At 46.3% G+C, this 17,527-nt stretch overlaps 1 protein-coding gene and 48 non-coding genes across 57 annotated transcripts in view; all 49 read right to left on the bottom strand.

The window, feature by feature from the left end:
• The window catches only part of LOC8031447 (LIM domain and actin-binding protein 1), a 171,970-nt gene that overhangs the window by 144,431 nt on the left and 10,012 nt on the right, over positions 1–17,527 (bottom strand). The gene's annotated exons all lie outside the window — the stretch shown is intronic.
• On the bottom strand, positions 97–169 carry Trnaa-agc. The gene has a single exon. It is a non-coding gene; the product is annotated as a tRNA-Ala (tRNA).
• Positions 275–347, bottom strand: Trnaa-agc. Its single transcript has one exon. It is a non-coding gene; the product is annotated as a tRNA-Ala (tRNA).
• Trnaa-agc lies at positions 454–526 on the bottom strand. The gene has a single exon. It is a non-coding gene; the product is annotated as a tRNA-Ala (tRNA).
• Trnaa-agc lies at positions 632–704 on the bottom strand. Its single transcript has one exon. It is a non-coding gene; the product is annotated as a tRNA-Ala (tRNA).
• On the bottom strand, positions 821–893 carry Trnaa-agc. The gene has a single exon. It is a non-coding gene; the product is annotated as a tRNA-Ala (tRNA).
• On the bottom strand, positions 1,000–1,072 carry Trnaa-agc. The gene has a single exon. It is a non-coding gene; the product is annotated as a tRNA-Ala (tRNA).
• Positions 1,178–1,250, bottom strand: Trnaa-agc. The gene has a single exon. It is a non-coding gene; the product is annotated as a tRNA-Ala (tRNA).
• Positions 1,357–1,429, bottom strand: Trnaa-agc. Its single transcript has one exon. It is a non-coding gene; the product is annotated as a tRNA-Ala (tRNA).
• Positions 1,535–1,607, bottom strand: Trnaa-agc. The gene has a single exon. It is a non-coding gene; the product is annotated as a tRNA-Ala (tRNA).
• Trnaa-agc lies at positions 1,724–1,796 on the bottom strand. Its single transcript has one exon. It is a non-coding gene; the product is annotated as a tRNA-Ala (tRNA).
• On the bottom strand, positions 1,903–1,975 carry Trnaa-agc. The gene has a single exon. It is a non-coding gene; the product is annotated as a tRNA-Ala (tRNA).
• Trnaa-agc lies at positions 2,081–2,153 on the bottom strand. The gene has a single exon. It is a non-coding gene; the product is annotated as a tRNA-Ala (tRNA).
• Positions 2,259–2,331, bottom strand: Trnaa-agc. The gene has a single exon. It is a non-coding gene; the product is annotated as a tRNA-Ala (tRNA).
• Trnaa-agc lies at positions 2,438–2,510 on the bottom strand. Its single transcript has one exon. It is a non-coding gene; the product is annotated as a tRNA-Ala (tRNA).
• On the bottom strand, positions 2,617–2,689 carry Trnaa-agc. Its single transcript has one exon. It is a non-coding gene; the product is annotated as a tRNA-Ala (tRNA).
• Trnaa-agc lies at positions 2,795–2,867 on the bottom strand. Its single transcript has one exon. It is a non-coding gene; the product is annotated as a tRNA-Ala (tRNA).
• On the bottom strand, positions 2,974–3,046 carry Trnaa-agc. The gene has a single exon. It is a non-coding gene; the product is annotated as a tRNA-Ala (tRNA).
• Trnaa-agc lies at positions 3,152–3,224 on the bottom strand. The gene has a single exon. It is a non-coding gene; the product is annotated as a tRNA-Ala (tRNA).
• Positions 3,331–3,403, bottom strand: Trnaa-agc. Its single transcript has one exon. It is a non-coding gene; the product is annotated as a tRNA-Ala (tRNA).
• Positions 3,509–3,581, bottom strand: Trnaa-agc. The gene has a single exon. It is a non-coding gene; the product is annotated as a tRNA-Ala (tRNA).
• On the bottom strand, positions 3,687–3,759 carry Trnaa-agc. Its single transcript has one exon. It is a non-coding gene; the product is annotated as a tRNA-Ala (tRNA).
• On the bottom strand, positions 3,865–3,937 carry Trnaa-agc. The gene has a single exon. It is a non-coding gene; the product is annotated as a tRNA-Ala (tRNA).
• Trnaa-agc lies at positions 4,044–4,116 on the bottom strand. Its single transcript has one exon. It is a non-coding gene; the product is annotated as a tRNA-Ala (tRNA).
• Positions 4,222–4,294, bottom strand: Trnaa-agc. The gene has a single exon. It is a non-coding gene; the product is annotated as a tRNA-Ala (tRNA).
• Trnaa-agc lies at positions 4,400–4,472 on the bottom strand. Its single transcript has one exon. It is a non-coding gene; the product is annotated as a tRNA-Ala (tRNA).
• Positions 4,578–4,650, bottom strand: Trnaa-agc. Its single transcript has one exon. It is a non-coding gene; the product is annotated as a tRNA-Ala (tRNA).
• Trnaa-agc lies at positions 4,756–4,828 on the bottom strand. Its single transcript has one exon. It is a non-coding gene; the product is annotated as a tRNA-Ala (tRNA).
• On the bottom strand, positions 4,934–5,006 carry Trnaa-agc. The gene has a single exon. It is a non-coding gene; the product is annotated as a tRNA-Ala (tRNA).
• Trnaa-agc lies at positions 5,112–5,184 on the bottom strand. The gene has a single exon. It is a non-coding gene; the product is annotated as a tRNA-Ala (tRNA).
• Trnaa-agc lies at positions 5,290–5,362 on the bottom strand. The gene has a single exon. It is a non-coding gene; the product is annotated as a tRNA-Ala (tRNA).
• Trnaa-agc lies at positions 5,468–5,540 on the bottom strand. Its single transcript has one exon. It is a non-coding gene; the product is annotated as a tRNA-Ala (tRNA).
• Trnaa-agc lies at positions 5,647–5,719 on the bottom strand. Its single transcript has one exon. It is a non-coding gene; the product is annotated as a tRNA-Ala (tRNA).
• Trnaa-agc lies at positions 5,825–5,897 on the bottom strand. Its single transcript has one exon. It is a non-coding gene; the product is annotated as a tRNA-Ala (tRNA).
• On the bottom strand, positions 6,003–6,075 carry Trnaa-agc. The gene has a single exon. It is a non-coding gene; the product is annotated as a tRNA-Ala (tRNA).
• Positions 6,181–6,253, bottom strand: Trnaa-agc. The gene has a single exon. It is a non-coding gene; the product is annotated as a tRNA-Ala (tRNA).
• On the bottom strand, positions 6,359–6,431 carry Trnaa-agc. The gene has a single exon. It is a non-coding gene; the product is annotated as a tRNA-Ala (tRNA).
• On the bottom strand, positions 6,537–6,609 carry Trnaa-agc. Its single transcript has one exon. It is a non-coding gene; the product is annotated as a tRNA-Ala (tRNA).
• Trnaa-agc lies at positions 6,715–6,787 on the bottom strand. The gene has a single exon. It is a non-coding gene; the product is annotated as a tRNA-Ala (tRNA).
• Positions 6,893–6,965, bottom strand: Trnaa-agc. The gene has a single exon. It is a non-coding gene; the product is annotated as a tRNA-Ala (tRNA).
• Trnaa-agc lies at positions 7,071–7,143 on the bottom strand. Its single transcript has one exon. It is a non-coding gene; the product is annotated as a tRNA-Ala (tRNA).
• Positions 7,249–7,321, bottom strand: Trnaa-agc. Its single transcript has one exon. It is a non-coding gene; the product is annotated as a tRNA-Ala (tRNA).
• On the bottom strand, positions 12,563–12,635 carry Trnaa-agc. The gene has a single exon. It is a non-coding gene; the product is annotated as a tRNA-Ala (tRNA).
• On the bottom strand, positions 12,741–12,813 carry Trnaa-agc. Its single transcript has one exon. It is a non-coding gene; the product is annotated as a tRNA-Ala (tRNA).
• Positions 12,919–12,991, bottom strand: Trnaa-agc. The gene has a single exon. It is a non-coding gene; the product is annotated as a tRNA-Ala (tRNA).
• Trnaa-agc lies at positions 13,097–13,169 on the bottom strand. The gene has a single exon. It is a non-coding gene; the product is annotated as a tRNA-Ala (tRNA).
• Trnaa-agc lies at positions 13,275–13,347 on the bottom strand. The gene has a single exon. It is a non-coding gene; the product is annotated as a tRNA-Ala (tRNA).
• On the bottom strand, positions 13,453–13,525 carry Trnaa-agc. Its single transcript has one exon. It is a non-coding gene; the product is annotated as a tRNA-Ala (tRNA).
• On the bottom strand, positions 13,631–13,703 carry Trnaa-agc. The gene has a single exon. It is a non-coding gene; the product is annotated as a tRNA-Ala (tRNA).

The following is a 17,527-nucleotide window of genomic DNA, read 5'->3' as shown; positions in this document are numbered from 1 at the left end:
GAGAATTTCACTCGATTTCTCCACATATTGTCTTGGGGTCTGAGAAAAGTAATTTCATCATTTGGAGTTCATAATGTGAAAAAAGGGTAAAATAAATGGAGGTGCTGGGTATCGATCCCAGTACCTCTCGCATGCTAAGCGAGCGCTCTACCATCTGAGCTACACCCCCTTGGTTTGTGGAGAATTTCACTCGATTTCTCCACATATTGTCTTGGGGTCTGAGAAAAGTAATTTCATCATTTGGAGTTCATAATGTGAAAAAAGGTAAAATAAATGGAGGTGCTGGGTATCGATCCCAGTACCTCTCGCATGCTAAGCGAGCGCTCTACCATCTGAGCTACACCCCCTTGGTTTGTGGAGAATTTCACTCGATTTCTCCACATATTGTCTTGGGGTCTGAGAAAAGTAATTTCATCATTTGGAGTTCATAATGTGAAAAAAGGGTAAAATAAATGGAGGTGCTGGGTATCGATCCCAGTACCTCTCGCATGCTAAGCGAGCGCTCTACCATCTGAGCTACACCCCCTTGGTTTGTGGAGAATTTCACTCGATTTCTCCACATATTGTCTTGGGGTCTGAGAAAAGCAATTTCATCATTTGGAGTTCATAATGTGAAAAAAGGTAAAATAAATGGAGGTGCTGGGTATCGATCCCAGTACCTCTCGCATGCTAAGCGAGCGCTCTACCATCTGAGCTACACCCCCTTGGTTTCTGGAGAATTTCACTCGATTTCTCCACATTTCTCCACATATTGTCTTGGGGTCTGAGAAAAGTAATTTCATCATTTGGAGTTCATAATGTGAAAAAAGGGTAAAATAAATGGAGGTGCTGGGTATCGATCCCAGTACCTCTCGCATGCTAATCGAGCGCTCTACCATCTGAGCTACACCCCCTTGGTTAGTGGAGAATTTCACTCGATTTCTCCACATATTGTCTTGGGGTCTGAGAAAAGTAATTTCATCATTTGGAGTTCATAATGTGAAAAAAGGGTAAAATAAATGGAGGTGCTGGGTATCGATCCCAGTACCTCTCGCATGCTAATCGAGCGCTCTACCATCTGAGCTACACCCCCTTGGTTAGTGGAGAATTTCACTCGATTTCTCCACATATTGTCTTGGGGTCTGAGAAAAGTAATTTCATCATTTGGAGTTCATAATGTGAAAAAAGGTAAAATAAATGGAGGTGCTGGGTATCGATCCCAGTACCTCTCGCATGCTAAGCGAGCGCTCTACCATCTGAGCTACACCCCCTTGGTTTGTGGAGAATTTCACTCGATTTCTCCACATATTGTCTTGGGGTCTGAGAAAAGTAATTTCATCATTTGGAGTTCATAATGTGAAAAAAGGGTAAAATAAATGGAGGTGCTGGGTATCGATCCCAGTACCTCTCGCATGCTAAGCGAGCGCTCTACCATCTGAGCTACACCCCCTTGGTTTGTGGAGAATTTCACTCGATTTCTCCACATATTGTCTTGGGGTCTGAGAAAAGCAATTTCATCATTTGGAGTTCATAATGTGAAAAAAGGTAAAATAAATGGAGGTGCTGGGTATCGATCCCAGTACCTCTCGCATGCTAAGCGAGCGCTCTACCATCTGAGCTACACCCCCTTGGTTTCTGGAGAATTTCACTCGATTTCTCCACATTTCTCCACATATTGTCTTGGGGTCTGAGAAAAGTAATTTCATCATTTGGAGTTCATAATGTGAAAAAAGGGTAAAATAAATGGAGGTGCTGGGTATCGATCCCAGTACCTCTCGCATGCTAATCGAGCGCTCTACCATCTGAGCTACACCCCCTTGGTTAGTGGAGAATTTCACTCGATTTCTCCACATATTGTCTTGGGGTCTGAGAAAAGTAATTTCATCATTTGGAGTTCATAATGTGAAAAAAGGGTAAAATAAATGGAGGTGCTGGGTATCGATCCCAGTACCTCTCGCATGCTAATCGAGCGCTCTACCATCTGAGCTACACCCCCTTGGTTAGTGGAGAATTTCACTCGATTTCTCCACATATTGTCTTGGGGTCTGAGAAAAGTAATTTCATCATTTGGAGTTCATAATGTGAAAAAAGGTAAAATAAATGGAGGTGCTGGGTATCGATCCCAGTACCTCTCGCATGCTAAGCGAGCGCTCTACCATCTGAGCTACACCCCCTTGGTTTGTGGAGAATTTCACTCGATTTCTCCACATATTGTCTTGGGGTCTGAGAAAAGTAATTTCATCATTTGGAGTTCATAATGTGATAAAAGGTAAAATAAATGGAGGTGCTGGGTATCGATCCCAGTACCTCTCGCATGCTAAGCGAGCGCTCTACCATCAGAGCTACACCCCCTTGGTTTGTGGAGAATTTCACTCGATTTCTCCACATATTGTCTTGGGGTCTGAGAAAAGTAATTTCATCATTTGGAGTTCATAATGTGAAAAAAGGGTAAAATAAATGGAGGTGCTGGGTATCGATCCCAGTACCTCTCGCATGCTAAGCGAGCGCTCTACCATCTGAGCTACACCCCCTTGGTTTGTGGAGAATTTCACTCGATTTCTCCACATATTGTCTTGGGGTCTGAGAAAAGTAATTTCATCATTTGGAGTTCATAATGTGAAAAAAGGGTAAAATAAATGGAGGTGCTGGGTATCGATCCCAGTACCTCTCGCATGCTAAGCGAGCGCTCTACCATCTGAGCTACACCCCCTTGGTTTGTGGAGAATTTCACTCGATTTCTCCACATATTGTCTTGGGGTCTGAGAAAAGTAATTTCATCATTTGGAGTTCATAATGTGAAAAAAGGTAAAATAAATGGAGGTGCTGGGTATCGATCCCAGTACCTCTCGCATGCTAAGCGAGCGCTCTACCATCTGAGCTACACCCCCTTGGTTTGTGGAGAATTTCACTCGATTTCTCCACATATTGTCTTGGGGTCTGAGAAAAGTAATTTCATCATTTGGAGTTCATAATGTGAAAAAAGGGTAAAATAAATGGAGGTGCTGGGTATCGATCCCAGTACCTCTCGCATGCTAAGGGAGCGCTCTACCATCTGAGCTACACCCCCTTGGTTTGTGGAGAATTTCACTCGATTTCTCCACATATTGTCTTGGGGTCTGAGAAAAGTAATTTCATCATTTGGAGTTCATAATGTGAAAAAAGGTAAAATAAATGGAGGTGCTGGGTATCGATCCCAGTACCTCTCGCATGCTAAGCGAGCGCTCTACCATCTGAGCTACACCCCCTTGGTTTGTGGAGAATTTCACTCGATTTCTCCACATATTGTCTTGGGGTCTGAGAAAAGTAATTTCATCATTTGGAGTTCATAATGTGAAAAAAGGGTAAAATAAATGGAGGTGCTGGGTATCGATCCCAGTACCTCTCGCATGCTAAGCGAGCGCTCTACCATCTGAGCTACACCCCCTTGGTTTGTGGAGAATTTCACTCGATTTCTCCACATATTGTCTTGGGGTCTGAGAAAAATAATTTCATCATTTGGAGTTCATAATGTGAAAAAAGGTAAAATAAATGGAGGTGCTGGGTATCGATCCCAGTACCTCTCGCATGCTAAGCGAGCGCTCTACCATCTGAGCTACACCCCCTTGGTTTGTGGAGAATTTCACTCGATTTCTCCACATATTGTCTTGGGGTCTGAGAAAAGTAATTTCATCATTTGGAGTTCATAATGTGAAAAAAGGTAAAATAAATGGAGGTGCTGGGTATCGATCCCAGTACCTCTCGCATGCTAAGCGAGCGCTCTACCATCTGAGCTACACCCCCTTGGTTTGTGGAGAATTTCACTCGATTTCTCCACATATTGTCTTGGGGTCTGAGAAAAGTAATTTCATCATTTGGAGTTCATAATGTGAAAAAAGGTAAAATAAATGGAGGTGCTGGGTATCGATCCCAGTACCTCTCGCATGCTAAGCGAGCGCTCTACCATCTGAGCTACACCCCCTTGGTTTGTGGAGAATTTCACTCGATTTCTCCACATATTGTCTTGGGGTCTGAGAAAAGTAATTTCATCATTTGGAGTTCATAATGTGAAAAAAAGGTAAAATAAATGGAGGTGCTGGGTATCGATCCCAGTACCTCTCGCATGCTAAGCGAGCGCTCTACCATCTGAGCTACACCCCCTTGGTTTGTGGAGAATTTCACTCGATTTCTCCACATATTGTCTTGGGGTCTGAGAAAAGTAATTTCATAATTTGGAGTTCATAATGTGAAAAAAGGTAAAATAAATGGAGGTGCTGGGTATCGATCCCAGTACCTCTCGCATGCTAAGCGAGCGCTCTACCATCTGAGCTACACCCCCTTGGTTTGTGGAGAATTTCACTCGATTTCTCCACATATTGTCTTGGGGTCTGAGAAAAGTAATTTAATCATTTGGAGTTCATAATGTGAAAAAAGGTAAAATAAATGGAGGTGCTGGGTATCGATCCCAGTACCTCTCGCATGCTAAGCGAGCGCTCTACCATCTGAGCTACACCCCCTTGGTTTGTGGAGAATTTCACTCGATTTCTCCACATATTGTCTTGGGGTCTGAGAAAAGTAATTTAATCATTTGGAGTTCATAATGTGAAAAAAGGTAAAATAAATGGAGGTGCTGGGTATCGATCCCAGTACCTCTCGCATGCTAAGCGAGCGCTCTACCATCTGAGCTACACCCCCTTGGTTTGTGGAGAATTTCACTCGATTTCTCCACATATTGTCTTGGGGTCTGAGAAAAGTAATTTAATCATTTGGAGTTCATAATGTGAAAAAAGGTAAAATAAATGGAGGTGCTGGGTATCGATCCCAGTACCTCTCGCATGCTAAGCGAGCGCTCTACCATCTGAGCTACACCCCCTTGGTTTGTGGAGAATTTCACTCGATTTCTCCACATATTGTCTTGGGGTCTGAGAAAAGTAATTTCATAATTTGGAGTTCATAATGTGAAAAAAGGTAAAATAAATGGAGGTGCTGGGTATCGATCCCAGTACCTCTCGCATGCTAAGCGAGCGCTCTACCATCTGAGCTACACCCCCTTGGTTTGTGGAGAATTTCACTCGATTTCTCCACATATTGTCTTGGGGTCTGAGAAAAGTAATTTCATCATTTGGAGTTCATAATGTGAAAAAAGGTAAAATAAATGGAGGTGCTGGGTATCGATCCCAGTACCTCTCGCATGCTAAGCGAGCGCTCTACCATCTGAGCTACACCCCCTTGGTTTGTGGAGAATTTCACTCGATTTCTCCACATATTGTCTTGGGGTCTGAGAAAAATAATTTCATCATTTGGAGTTCATAATGTGAAAAAAGGTAAAATAAATGGAGGTGCTGGGTATCGATCCCAGTACCTCTCGCATGCTAAGCGAGCGCTCTACCATCTGAGCTACACCCCCTTGGTTTGTGGAGAATTTCACTCGATTTCTCCACATATTGTCTTGGGGTCTGAGAAAAGTAATTTCATCATTTGGAGTTCATAATGTGAAAAAAGGTAAAATAAATGGAGGTGCTGGGTATCGATCCCAGTACCTCTCGCATGCTAAGCGAGCGCTCTACCATCTGAGCTACACCCCCTTGGTTTGTGGAGAATTTCACTCGATTTCTCCACATATTGTCTTGGGGTCTGAGAAAAGTAATTTCATCATTTGGAGTTCATAATGTCAAAAAAAGGTAAAATAAATGGAGGTGCTGGGTATCGATCCCAGTACCTCTCGCATGCTAAGCGAGCGCTCTACCATCTGAGCTACACCCCCTTGGTTTGTGGAGAATTTCACTCGATTTCTCCACATATTGTCTTGGGGTCTGAGAAAAGTAATTTCATAATTTGGAGTTCATAATGTGAAAAAAGGTAAAATAAATGGAGGTGCTGGGTATCGATCCCAGTACCTCTCGCATGCTAAGCGAGCGCTCTACCATCTGAGCTACACCCCCTTGGTTTGTGGAGAATTTCACTCGATTTCTCCACATATTGTCTTGGGGTCTGAGAAAAGTAATTTAATCATTTGGAGTTCATAATGTGAAAAAAGGTAAAATAAATGGAGGTGCTGGGTATCGATCCCAGTACCTCTCGCATGCTAAGCGAGCGCTCTACCATCTGAGCTACACCCCCTTGGTTTGTGGAGAATTTCACTCGATTTCTCCACATATTGTCTTGGGGTCTGAGAAAAGTAATTTAATCATTTGGAGTTCATAATGTGAAAAAAGGTAAAATAAATGGAGGTGCTGGGTATCGATCCCAGTACCTCTCGCATGCTAAGCGAGCGCTCTACCATCTGAGCTACACCCCCTTGGTTTGTGGAGAATTTCACTCGATTTCTCCACATATTGTCTTGGGGTCTGAGAAAAGTAATTTAATCATTTGGAGTTCATAATGTGAAAAAAGGTAAAATAAATGGAGGTGCTGGGTATCGATCCCAGTACCTCTCGCATGCTAAGCGAGCGCTCTACCATCTGAGCTACACCCCCTTGGTTTGTGGAGAATTTCACTCGATTTATCCACATATTGTCTTGGGGTCTGAGAAAAGTAATTTCATCATTTGGAGTTCATAATGTGAAAAAAGGTAAAATAAATGGAGGTGCTGGGTATCGATCCCAGTACCTCTCGCATGCTAAGCGAGCGCTCTACCATCTGAGCTACACCCCCTTGGTTTGTGGAGAATTTCACTCGATTTCTCCACATATTGTCTTGGGGTCTGAGAAAAGTAATTTCATCATTTGGAGTTCATAATGTGAAAAAAGGTAAAATAAATGGAGGTGCTGGGTATCGATCCCAGTACCTCTCGCATGCTAAGCGAGCGCTCTACCATCTGAGCTACACCCCCTTGGTTTGTGGAGAATTTCACTCGATTTCTCCACATATTGTCTTGGGGTCTGAGAAAAATAATTTCATCATTTGGAGTTCATAATGTGAAAAAAGGTAAAATAAATGGAGGTGCTGGGTATCGATCCCAGTACCTCTCGCATGCTAAGCGAGCGCTCTACCATCTGAGCTACACCCCCTTGGTTTGTGGAGAATTTCACTCGATTTCTCCACATATTGTCTTGGGGTCTGAGAAAAGTAATTTCATCATTTGGAGTTCATAATGTGAAAAAAGGTAAAATAAATGGAGGTGCTGGGTATCGATCCCAGTACCTCTCGCATGCTAAGCGAGCGCTCTACCATCTGAGCTACACCCCCTTGGTTTGTGGAGAATTTCACTCGATTTCTCCACATATTGTCTTGGGGTCTGAGAAAAGTAATTTCATAATTTGGAGTTCATAATGTGAAAAAAGGTAAAATAAATGGAGGTGCTGGGTATCGATCCCAGTACCTCTCGCATGCTAAGCGAGCGCTCTACCATCTGAGCTACACCCCCTTGGTTTGTGGAGAATTTCACTCGATTTCTCCACATATTGTCTTGGGGTCTGAGAAAAGTAATTTAATCATTTGGAGTTCATAATGTGAAAAAAGGTAAAATAAATGGAGGTGCTGGGTATCGATCCCAGTACCTCTCGCATGCTAAGCGAGCGCTCTACCATCTGAGCTACACCCTTTTTTTTTTTTTTTTTTTTTTTTTTTCGACATTTTTTTTAAAACACACATTATTTACAGGGTTAAAATCCTCACGGCACTGTCCGCTTGTTTGACCGTTTGACTCACATTAAAGGGCAGCGTAGGAACTTCGCAGGATTCAACCCCACACAGTACAGCTCCTAACGAATATTAGTGCACCCTTACAGGCCACTCTGCCATTTTCTACTGTACTCGCAATAAAGGGGCAACCTTCTAGCGCCTTTGCAAACGCGCTTTCCACGCTGTCCAGCATTCCAAGCCTGGTTGTTGCGTTGCCTCTATAATCGAGTCGACATACATAAAACCCTCGACAAAGTGGCGCCAAGCTGGCTTTGCTCCTTCCACTACAAACAAGTGATCATTCCGCGAGTTCCATAAGGCATGCAATCCAAGAAGAGCGAGAACTTCCCAGGCTCTGCTTTTCAGACCTGAGCCGAACTCCAAGTATTTGACCTTTTTCCAGTCCATGTAGAGATCTGTCCGCAACACCGCTCGAAGCTCGGCCCAAAACAGCTCGGCATTCGTACAGTACAAAAATACGTGCTCCAGTGTTTCTGGAACCGGACAAAGTGCACAATTTGTAGACCAAGGTTCAAAAAACCCTTTTTTTACTAACCAAGTCTTCACAGGGAGTACCTCCCAATGCAGGCGGAGGAAAAAATTCTTTGACCCCATTTTAACTGGATAGCGTCGAAGACGCTGGAAAACATCAGACTTGCACACACCTTCTGCACTAATGCGATACAATGGAGGCGGCGTCATTGATTCTAGCGTATCCCAGTACAATCTTTTCCTTTTAACCTTATCGAGATACTCCCTTGAAAACCTCGCTTCGAAAAACTGTATAGCATCCGCTATTTCTTTGTAAAATTTAAGCACGCGTGAACGGGCGACTCCTGTTGCACCTTCAAGCCAGGGATTCAAACATGCTCCTCCAAGTTCTCTGAATGCCGACAAAATGAAAGCGCTTTTATGATCCCTAAAGAACAAGAAGCGGTGCACTCGAAGCTTCAGCTCAACATTTACTAATCCGAGCCCGCCCTTCTTCTGACTTAAGAACAGGTTATTTCGTCGCATGCGCTCAAACTTTGACTCCCAGACAAAGGTTGCAAACAATCGATGCACTTTTGCAATGTCAAGAGATGCGCACGGCACCACTTGTGCCGTATACCATGCAGTCGGAAAGAAAACAGAGTTACAAATGTGTGCCCGATGCATTAACGAAATATATCTGCCGTTACAGTCTGCCGCTTTGAATTTAAGGCGATTTAAGTCCACTCCGCCTCGGCCCGTACTCAGCTGTTCGACGTCTAAACAAACTCCCAGATAACTAGACACCTTGGACGTCCACGGGATGCCAAGAAAGCGCTCTGGCTTCGTGTCCCAGCCACCTAGCCAAGCACCAGCCGACTTTTCCGGGTTCATTTGCGCGCCGGAGACGTTGCAGAAGTTCCTAATATGCTGCACCACAGCCTTCACCTGAGTTGCCGACGAACACACCACTGCCACATCGTCGGCGTACGCCAGGAGTTTAAGTGAGCCTGAGGACAGCACCAAACCACTTATGCTCGCATCGCGAACAATTGCTCTGCAGAGTGGCTCCAGGTACAGAGCGAATAAGATTGGCGAGAGTGGACAGCCCTGCCTCACTGATCTGCTCACAGAAATGGGAGCGGTCTTGTTCCCGTTCACAATTAGACGCGTAGAGATATCGCGGTAGCACAGTTGCACATATCGCAGCAAGCGCGCACCAATCCCGCACGACTCCAGAAGAGAAAAAAGAAAAGAATGACACACTCTGTCAAAGGCTTTGCTCAGGTCAACCTGCAGCACTGCCAGCGGACACTGTAGCACCTCTGCCGTTTCGCACACTACACGCATTGCATGCAGGTTCGTTGCAATCGTTCTTCCTTTGATGCCGTAGGTCTGGTGGTCTCCAATGACGCTGCCAAGTCCTGACTCCAGCCGCTTCGCGAGAATCTTGGCCAGGATCTTGTAATCACAGGTTAACAGACTGATCGGTCGAAAGTGACCAACTCCAAGGGGTCCTGCGACGTTCTTCTTTGGAATTAGCACGGTAACTGCTTGACGCATCGAAGGCGGGAGCAGTCCCCGGCGCAGGATGTCGGCGAACACGTCCCGAAGAATCGGGGCCAGTTGCTTAGCGAAGGTTTTGTAAAAGAAGCTCCCAAGTCCGTCGACACCGGGTGATTTGCGAGGGGCCAACTCCTTGATGGCCCTCTCCACTTCGGCTGCCGTGATCTCTTGGTTGATTTTCTTTCTTATAGACTCTGAGACCTTTGGCAACAATCCTTTGTATATTTCAGATGTTTGCTCGTTTCCGTCCGCTGTAAACAGAGTGGTGTAAGCAGTCACAAAGGCAGCCTCGATATCCTCTTGCCGCGTAACTGTGTCCTGGCCGACTTGTAGCTTGGTGATCTGGTTGCGACTTGTGTGTAGTCTTTCTCGCGTCTTGAATATCTTACGGGGCTCTTCATCCCTTTCCAAGGTGAGAGTTCTACTTCGAATCATGGCACCTTTATATTCGTGTTCGAGGAGCTCAAGAATTCGGCCTTTGCACTCTCTAATGTCGCTCGTGAACACTCCAGGCGTTTTGTTTTCCTCAGCTATAAGAGTGCGTAGACTCTGTGTCAAGGAACGCTTCACCGCCTTTTTTCTGGCGGCTTTCTCTTGGCTGAACCTAAAGGCTGCCAGTTTGATATCTTGTTTCAACTCCTCCCATATGACTGCGTCCACAATCTTCCCGTCGCTTTTCTCCCCGATTATGTTCTTAATTTCTGCGCGCAGCAGCTCATCTTCTAAAAGGCTTTCATTCAACTTCCATCCACTCCACCATGACGACTTCTTTGTCTGGGGAGCCACCTTCCCAACAGCAACAGTTACAAGGGCGTGGTCGGAGAATGCCAGCGGGAGAACCTCGTATGCCGAGCTGGTTGCCGCAAGTTCACTTGAAACGTAAATTCTGTCCAGCCTTGCATGGCATGTACCCTGCCAGTGGGTGTACTCTAAGCATGGGCCCGCAGCAAATTCATTTGCGTCTTGCAAATCGTGCGAAGTTCCACGCGGCTGCTATCCGACCGCAAAGCCTTCGAGCTGTCTGCGACATGCAATACGCAATTAAAATCGCCAGCCAATACAATTTTGCATGATGTGTCAACGTATTGCCGGAGAGTAGAGAAAAACTGCTTTCTTTCCGCTATCTCGTTTGGGGCATAGACCGAAACAAGCTTGTGTAGCTCTCCCTGGTACAGAACTTCCACCGCACAGACCCGACCGTTAAAGTCATTTTCCCATTCAGGGCAAATCGTGATGCCTCTGGATTTTTTTATCAATATAGCCGCCCCGCCACTCTGTGCGTTCGCCTTGGAGGTAAAGCAGTCATAGTGCTTTCTCACAAAATGAGCCATGACTTCCACCTGCTTATCAGTACTAAGTTTGGTTTCTTGCAGAAAAGCAACGTCTATTTTCTTTTGCAAAAGTAAGTTAAGGACCCACTGTTTCCGCTGTTGGGCGATCAGGCTTACACTGTTAAGGGTGGCAAGCTTTAGACGTCCCAGCGCGTGTGTTGTGGGAAGTTAAGCACCCGCTGCCGGCAGTCGCGGACAAAGGCTGCAAGTTGCGCGTCTGCGAGAAAAGGACCGGTACCGAAGAACGAAAGCCGAGGAGACCTACCTACGGGGGTGCAGCCCGCCGGCGCTCTTCCGTAGGTATTCGCGGCTTGGGGTTGAATCGCTCTCTCCGTGCTATCGCCGTGCGCCACTTCAGCTCTGTTCGCACTGCGGTGGAAGCCTCTGCAGAGCGAACATCCGGTGGTTGCTTGAAAACGGCATCTTCAGATTCACTCATCTCCGACTCGCCGTCGGTTAGAGTGCCTGCGTTGCCCGGGTCCGTGTCTCCTTGAGGCTCGCTGTTGAGTGGTCTGGTCTGCTGGATGCTGCACGGTACCTTGAGCGGGGGCTCCTCCATCGTGCAGCTTGGGTCACACTTCTCCGGTGCATCCTTCTCTGTTACTTCTTCGGATGGCGTCGAAACCACAGCAGCGGACCCTCCCGGCGTGGTGCTCGCCGCGGCTGCCTCAGCCTCTTCTTCGTCCATGGCGTGCTCGTCGAAGTCCCCGGCTACGGCAACTTCTGTCACCGCTGCGTAAGTGCGGGCGCAGTTCTCTTTCTCGTGTCCGACGCGGTTGCACTCATCACAGCGAGGAACACGACAGTCCCTGCGGATATGACCCGTCCTCTTGCAACGAAGGCATAGGGGGGCCCTCCCGGGAACCAACACGAGCACATTACCTCCCTGCACACGCAGCTGGTGCGGAAGAGTGTCCTTGGTAATGCCATTCTTGAGTGTCATCTTCACGAACCGCGTTGTGGATTGGACGCCCGCAAAGCCTTCCGTTCTCCACGTGTCGCGGGTAACCTCGCTCACCTTGCCGTACGGCTCGAGCGCTCGTCGAACCAAGTCGTCGCTCACGTGAAAGGGTAGCCAGTGAAGCTTTAGGCGTACCTCACCGTCGTTGGGATCTACGACGAGGCACTTCTTGCCCTTGACTTGCAGCTCCCGGGCTTCAAGCAACTTCCGCGGGACGTCCGGCGACTGGAACGTGAAGAGCCACACATGATTCATTTGGTACGCCCCTCCCGCTTTTAGGGCAGGAAGGGCGCCCAAGCGTTGCAGTTCGCCCTTGAAATCTTCAATTTTGTACGGGCGTCCTGTGATGTCGGCGTGAAGAATCACCGAGTTCAAAAACATATCTCCTGATGGCAGGGGGGGCAGTACTACTCGATAAGGATCCGGGGATGATTCAGCCGAGATACCACGGCCGGCGACGGCCGCTATCGCCGCTCCTTGGGAGCTCATGACCCTGCGTCCGCTCGATACGAGTGCCGGAAACAGAATCCACCATCTGAGCTACACCCCCTTGGTTTGTGGAGAATTTCACTCGATTTCTCCACATATTGTCTTGGGGTCTGAGAAAAGTAATTTCATAATTTGGAGTTCATAATGTGAAAAAAGGTAAAATAAATGGAGGTGCTGGGTATCGATCCCAGTACCTCTCGCATGCTAAGCGAGCGCTCTACCATCTGAGCTACACCCCCTTGGTTTGTGGAGAATTTCACTCGATTTCTCCACATATTGTCTTGGGGTCTGAGAAAAGTAATTTAATCATTTGGAGTTCATAATGTGAAAAAAGGTAAAATAAATGGAGGTGCTGGGTATCGATCCCAGTACCTCTCGCATGCTAAGCGAGCGCTCTACCATCTGAGCTACACCCCCTTGGTTTGTGGAGAATTTCACTCGATTTCTCCACATATTGTCTTGGGGTCTGAGAAAAGTAATTTAATCATTTGGAGTTCATAATGTGAAAAAAGGTAAAATAAATGGAGGTGCTGGGTATCGATCCCAGTACCTCTCGCATGCTAAGCGAGCGCTCTACCATCTGAGCTACACCCCCTTGGTTTGTGGAGAATTTCACTCGATTTCTCCACATATTGTCTTGGGGTCTGAGAAAAGTAATTTAATCATTTGGAGTTCATAATGTGAAAAAAGGTAAAATAAATGGAGGTGCTGGGTATCGATCCCAGTACCTCTCGCATGCTAAGCGAGCGCTCTACCATCTGAGCTACACCCCCTTGGTTTGTGGAGAATTTCACTCGATTTCTCCACATATTTTCTTGGGGTCTGAGAAAAGTAATTTAATCATTTGGAGTTCATAATGTGAAAAAAGGTAAAATAAATGGAGGTGCTGGGTATCGATCCCAGTACCTCTCGCATGCTAAGCGAGCGCTCTACCATCTGAGCTACACCCCCTTGGTTTGTGGAGAATTTCACTCGATTTCTCCACATATTGTCTTGGGGTCTGAGAAAAGTAATTTAATCATTTGGAGTTCATAATGTGAAAAAAGGTAAAATAAATGGAGGTGCTGGGTATCGATCCCAGTACCTCTCGCATGCTAAGCGAGCGCTCTACCATCTGAGCTACACCCCCTTGGTTTGTGGAGAATTTCACTCGATTTCTCCACATATTGTCTTGGGGTCTGAGAAAAGTAATTTAATCATTTGGAGTTCATAATGTGAAAAAAGGTAAAATAAATGGAGGTGCTGGGTATCGATCCCAGTACCTCTCGCATGCTAAGCGAGCGCTCTACCATCTGAGCTACACCCCCTTGGTTTGTGGAGAATTTCACTCGATTTCTCCACATATTGTCTTGGGGTCTGAGAAAAGTAATTTAATCATTTGGAGTTCATAATGTGAAAAAAGGTAAAATAAATGGAGGTGCTGGGTATCGATCCCAGTACCTCTCGCATGCTAAGCGAGCGCTCTACCATCTGAGCTACACCTTTTTTTTTTTTTTTTTTTTTTTTTTTTTTTGCCAGCTTGGCGTTTTTATTTATAAAATGGGGCTATTTACATGATAAAACCAGTCAAGACTTTTCACAAACATGGGGTTCTTTAGACATGACGATGCAAGTTCCATATGCGCTCCTTTTCATTGGGACAGGCCCTTGGGCAGCCTTCCATCAGGAGAACCGGCAACATCAAAGCCAATTTACTTTAGGCAAGACTCCAGCACCTCCCAGCGCTCATGCTCTTCAAAGCATGTTTCTTTTATTATTGAGCATACGTAGTGAAACTCCTCCAGAAAGTGGCGCCACGCAGGCCTGCCCCGCTCCCGAACCAAGGTGTGGTCCGTTCGGGAGTTCCAAATGGCACGCAAACCAATGAGAGTCAGAATCTCGACACACTGGCTCTGTCCATGCTCGCCTGCATTTAGAAATTTCATGTCGAACCATGTAGGGTACAAGTCTACCCTCAGCACTGCCCGAAGCTCAGCCCAAAACAATTCTGCATTGGTGCAGTACAAAAAAGTGTGCTCCAAAGTCTCTGCGACAGGACAGAGGGCACAGTTAACACCCCAAGGGAGAAAAAAACCCTTTTGCTGCTCCCATGTCTTTACTGGGAGTACCTCGGTATGAAAACGAACGAAAAAGTCTTTTGTCCCAGGGCGGACAGGGTACGCCATTAAACGCTTGAACACATCTGAGGTTTCACCCTGCGGAAACATTTGACGATATATTGGTGGTGGCATCACGAGGTCGAGGGTGTCCCAGTACAACCGTTTTCTTTTAACTCTGTTTAGGTACTCCCACGAAAACCGCTGCTCGAAGAACCTAACCGCGTCTCTTATTTCCCGGTAATACCGTAGTGTAGTGACTTTCTTGGGCACGCCTTCAGCTTCCTCGAGCCAGGGAGTAAGGTATTGTCCACCCAGAACCCGCAATGCCTCCGCCATTACAGGGTGCTTTTCGCGGTCACGGAAGATCAAAAACCGTTGAACTTTAAGCTTTATGTCTACGTTTACTAGGCCTAGTCCTCCCTTTTTCTTACTGATAAACAAATTTTTTCTTCGCATTCTTTCAAAACACGAGTCCCACACATAGGTTGCACAAAATCGATGCATTTTTTGCACGTCACTGTTAGTACAAGGCACGGCCTGTGCAGAGTACCATACAGTCGAAAAGAACACAGCGTTGCAAATGAAACTTCTGCTTAGGAGAGGAACTTGCCTTCCATGCCATTCTATCGCTTTTCCTCTTAGCGTGTTTAAATGTATTCCTCCCGCACCCGTGCTTAGCGCCTGGCTGCTCAGCCCAACTCCTAAATAGTTTTCAATGGCCCCGGACCACGCAATGTTTAGAAATGTTTCTGGCTTGGAAGGCCACGGTCCCAACCAAGATCCCGCCGATTTTTTGGGGTTCATTTCAGCCCCGGAAACAACACAAAACTCGTTCACATGCTTCAAAGCGATCACCATTTCTTTCTGGGAAGAGCATACCACAGAAACATCGTCTGCGTAAGCAAGAAGTTTTGCTGACGCGATGCCCACCTTCACTCCTCGGATGTTATCATCCATTATAATCGCCCTGCACAAGGGTTCGAGATAAATAGCAAAAAGAATAGGTGATAGTGGGCAGCCCTGTCTTACCGATGAGCGCACAGGAATGCGCCGTGACTTGCAACCGTTGATTAAAAGACGCGTACTTATGTCTCTGTAGCATATCTTTACGAACTTCAAAAGATACTTGCCAGTTTTACAGTGTTCCAGTATCGAGAATAGAAACGAATGCGAAACTTTGTCAAATGCTTTTTTTAGGTCAATTTGCAACACAGCAGTGGGGCGTTCCATTGCCTCGGCGGTTTCAGCGATAATTCGCATAACATGCAGATTTGTCGTTATAGATCTATTCTTGAAACCATATGTTTGATGGCCTCCCACCACTGTTTTGTAAGCAATTTCTAGTCGCTTAGCTAATATTTTCGCGAGGATTTTATAGTCAGTTGTAAGCAGGCTTATCGGTCTGAAGTCGTCGCACCCACGAACGGATTTATCACTTTTCTTTTTTGGTATTAATACGGTTAACGCTTGCCTCATTGACGGAGGGAGCAGGTTTCTGGTATGGACGTCAGCGTAAACCTTAGCCAATATAGGAGCCAACTCGGCAGAGAATTGCTTATAAAAAGTCGCACCGAGGCCGTCTACCCCAGGTGACTTCCTAGGCGCCAATTCTTTTATCGCTCTACAGACCTCTGCTTCGGTAATATCTTCGTTAATCAGATCGACTACATCTTCCGGCACGTTGGGCATTAACTCTAAAGCCTTGTCCACTAGAGCCTGATCGTAACTGCTTGATTGATTGAACAGTCGGCTATAAAATGAAACTAATTCCCTCTCAATTTCTGCGGCTTCAGATATAGTACTCTCCCCGGACATCAGTTCATTGATTTGATTCCGACTCGCCCGTTCCCGCTCACGCGTTTTAAAAAGTTTCGTTGGGTCTTCCGCCCTGCCTAGCGTGCGTAGACGAGACCTCACCATTGCTCCGCGGTACTCTGTGTCCAGGATCTCAAGCAGACGTGCTTTACACTCTTTAATGTCTGCCGCGAAAAGACCAGGAGCTTTACTTTCCTCGCTCACTAGCATGTGCAGCAACTTGCACAGCCTTCGCTTTTCGGCGCGCCGCTCTAACGCTTTCGCTTGGCAAAACGATATAACGGACATTTTAATTTCTTCCTTTAGCAACTCCCAGTTAGCCGCGTTTACTTCCTTATTCTTCATCATGTTCGCGATAAGGCCTTTCACTATCTTTTGCAAATCCTCGTCCTCCAGCGCCTTGTCGTTTAATTTCCAGTTTTGCCACGATGTCGGGCGTTTCTGACCTTTTATTTGTTCGCCTATCTGGGTCGCTACCAACGCGTGGTCAGAAAAGGCTACCGGGCTAACGTAATACCCGGTCGTGGCCGGTGCCAAACAACTTGACATATAAATCCGGTCAAGTCGTGCATGACATTCTCCCTGCCAATGTGTATATGCCAAGTTAGGGGAATCCACGAACTCCGCTACGTCCTGGAAGTCAAAATCTCTTAACAGCTTTCTAAGCTCAGCAATACTGGAGTCTTGCTGGATGCCTCTAGAAGAGTCCTTAGCATTTAGCACACAGTTAAAATCGCCCCCTAAAATGGTTGCTGCCGAAGTGCTGACGTACTGGCGGAGATTTATAAAGAAGACCTTCCTTTCCGCGGGCTGATTCGGCGCGTGAACCGCGACCACTCGAAATATGTCGTTTTGGTATAGCATATCTATAGCACACACCCTGCCGCTTTGGTCAGTCTCCCAATCTGGAAAAACTGCTATGCCTTTGTGTTTTCGGACAAGGACTGCCGTGCCGGCACTGCTTGAAATGGCACAAGAATGACGAAAAACATAGATGTTTTCAAAAAATTTTGACGCTTCTTCAACGTGCCTGGAAGTGAGCTTCGTTTCCTGGAGCAGTGCTACGTCTATTCGTTTGCTCAAGAGCGTATTTAACAGCCACTGCTTTCTCTTTCGAACAATCAAGCTCACGCAATTTAATGTGAGAATATTAAGTCGCGGAATCGTTGTTTTAGGCTTACCACACTCGCGACAGGGTTACCAAAAGTGAACGTGGT

The sequence above is a fragment of the Ixodes scapularis genome, unplaced genomic scaffold (genome assembly GCF_016920785.2).
Source record: "Ixodes scapularis isolate PalLabHiFi unplaced genomic scaffold, ASM1692078v2 PGA_scaffold12__126_contigs__length_90152505, whole genome shotgun sequence".
Classification (NCBI taxonomy): domain Eukaryota; kingdom Metazoa; phylum Arthropoda; class Arachnida; order Ixodida; family Ixodidae; genus Ixodes; species Ixodes scapularis.
This window is presented reverse-complemented; position numbering and strand designations above follow the sequence as displayed.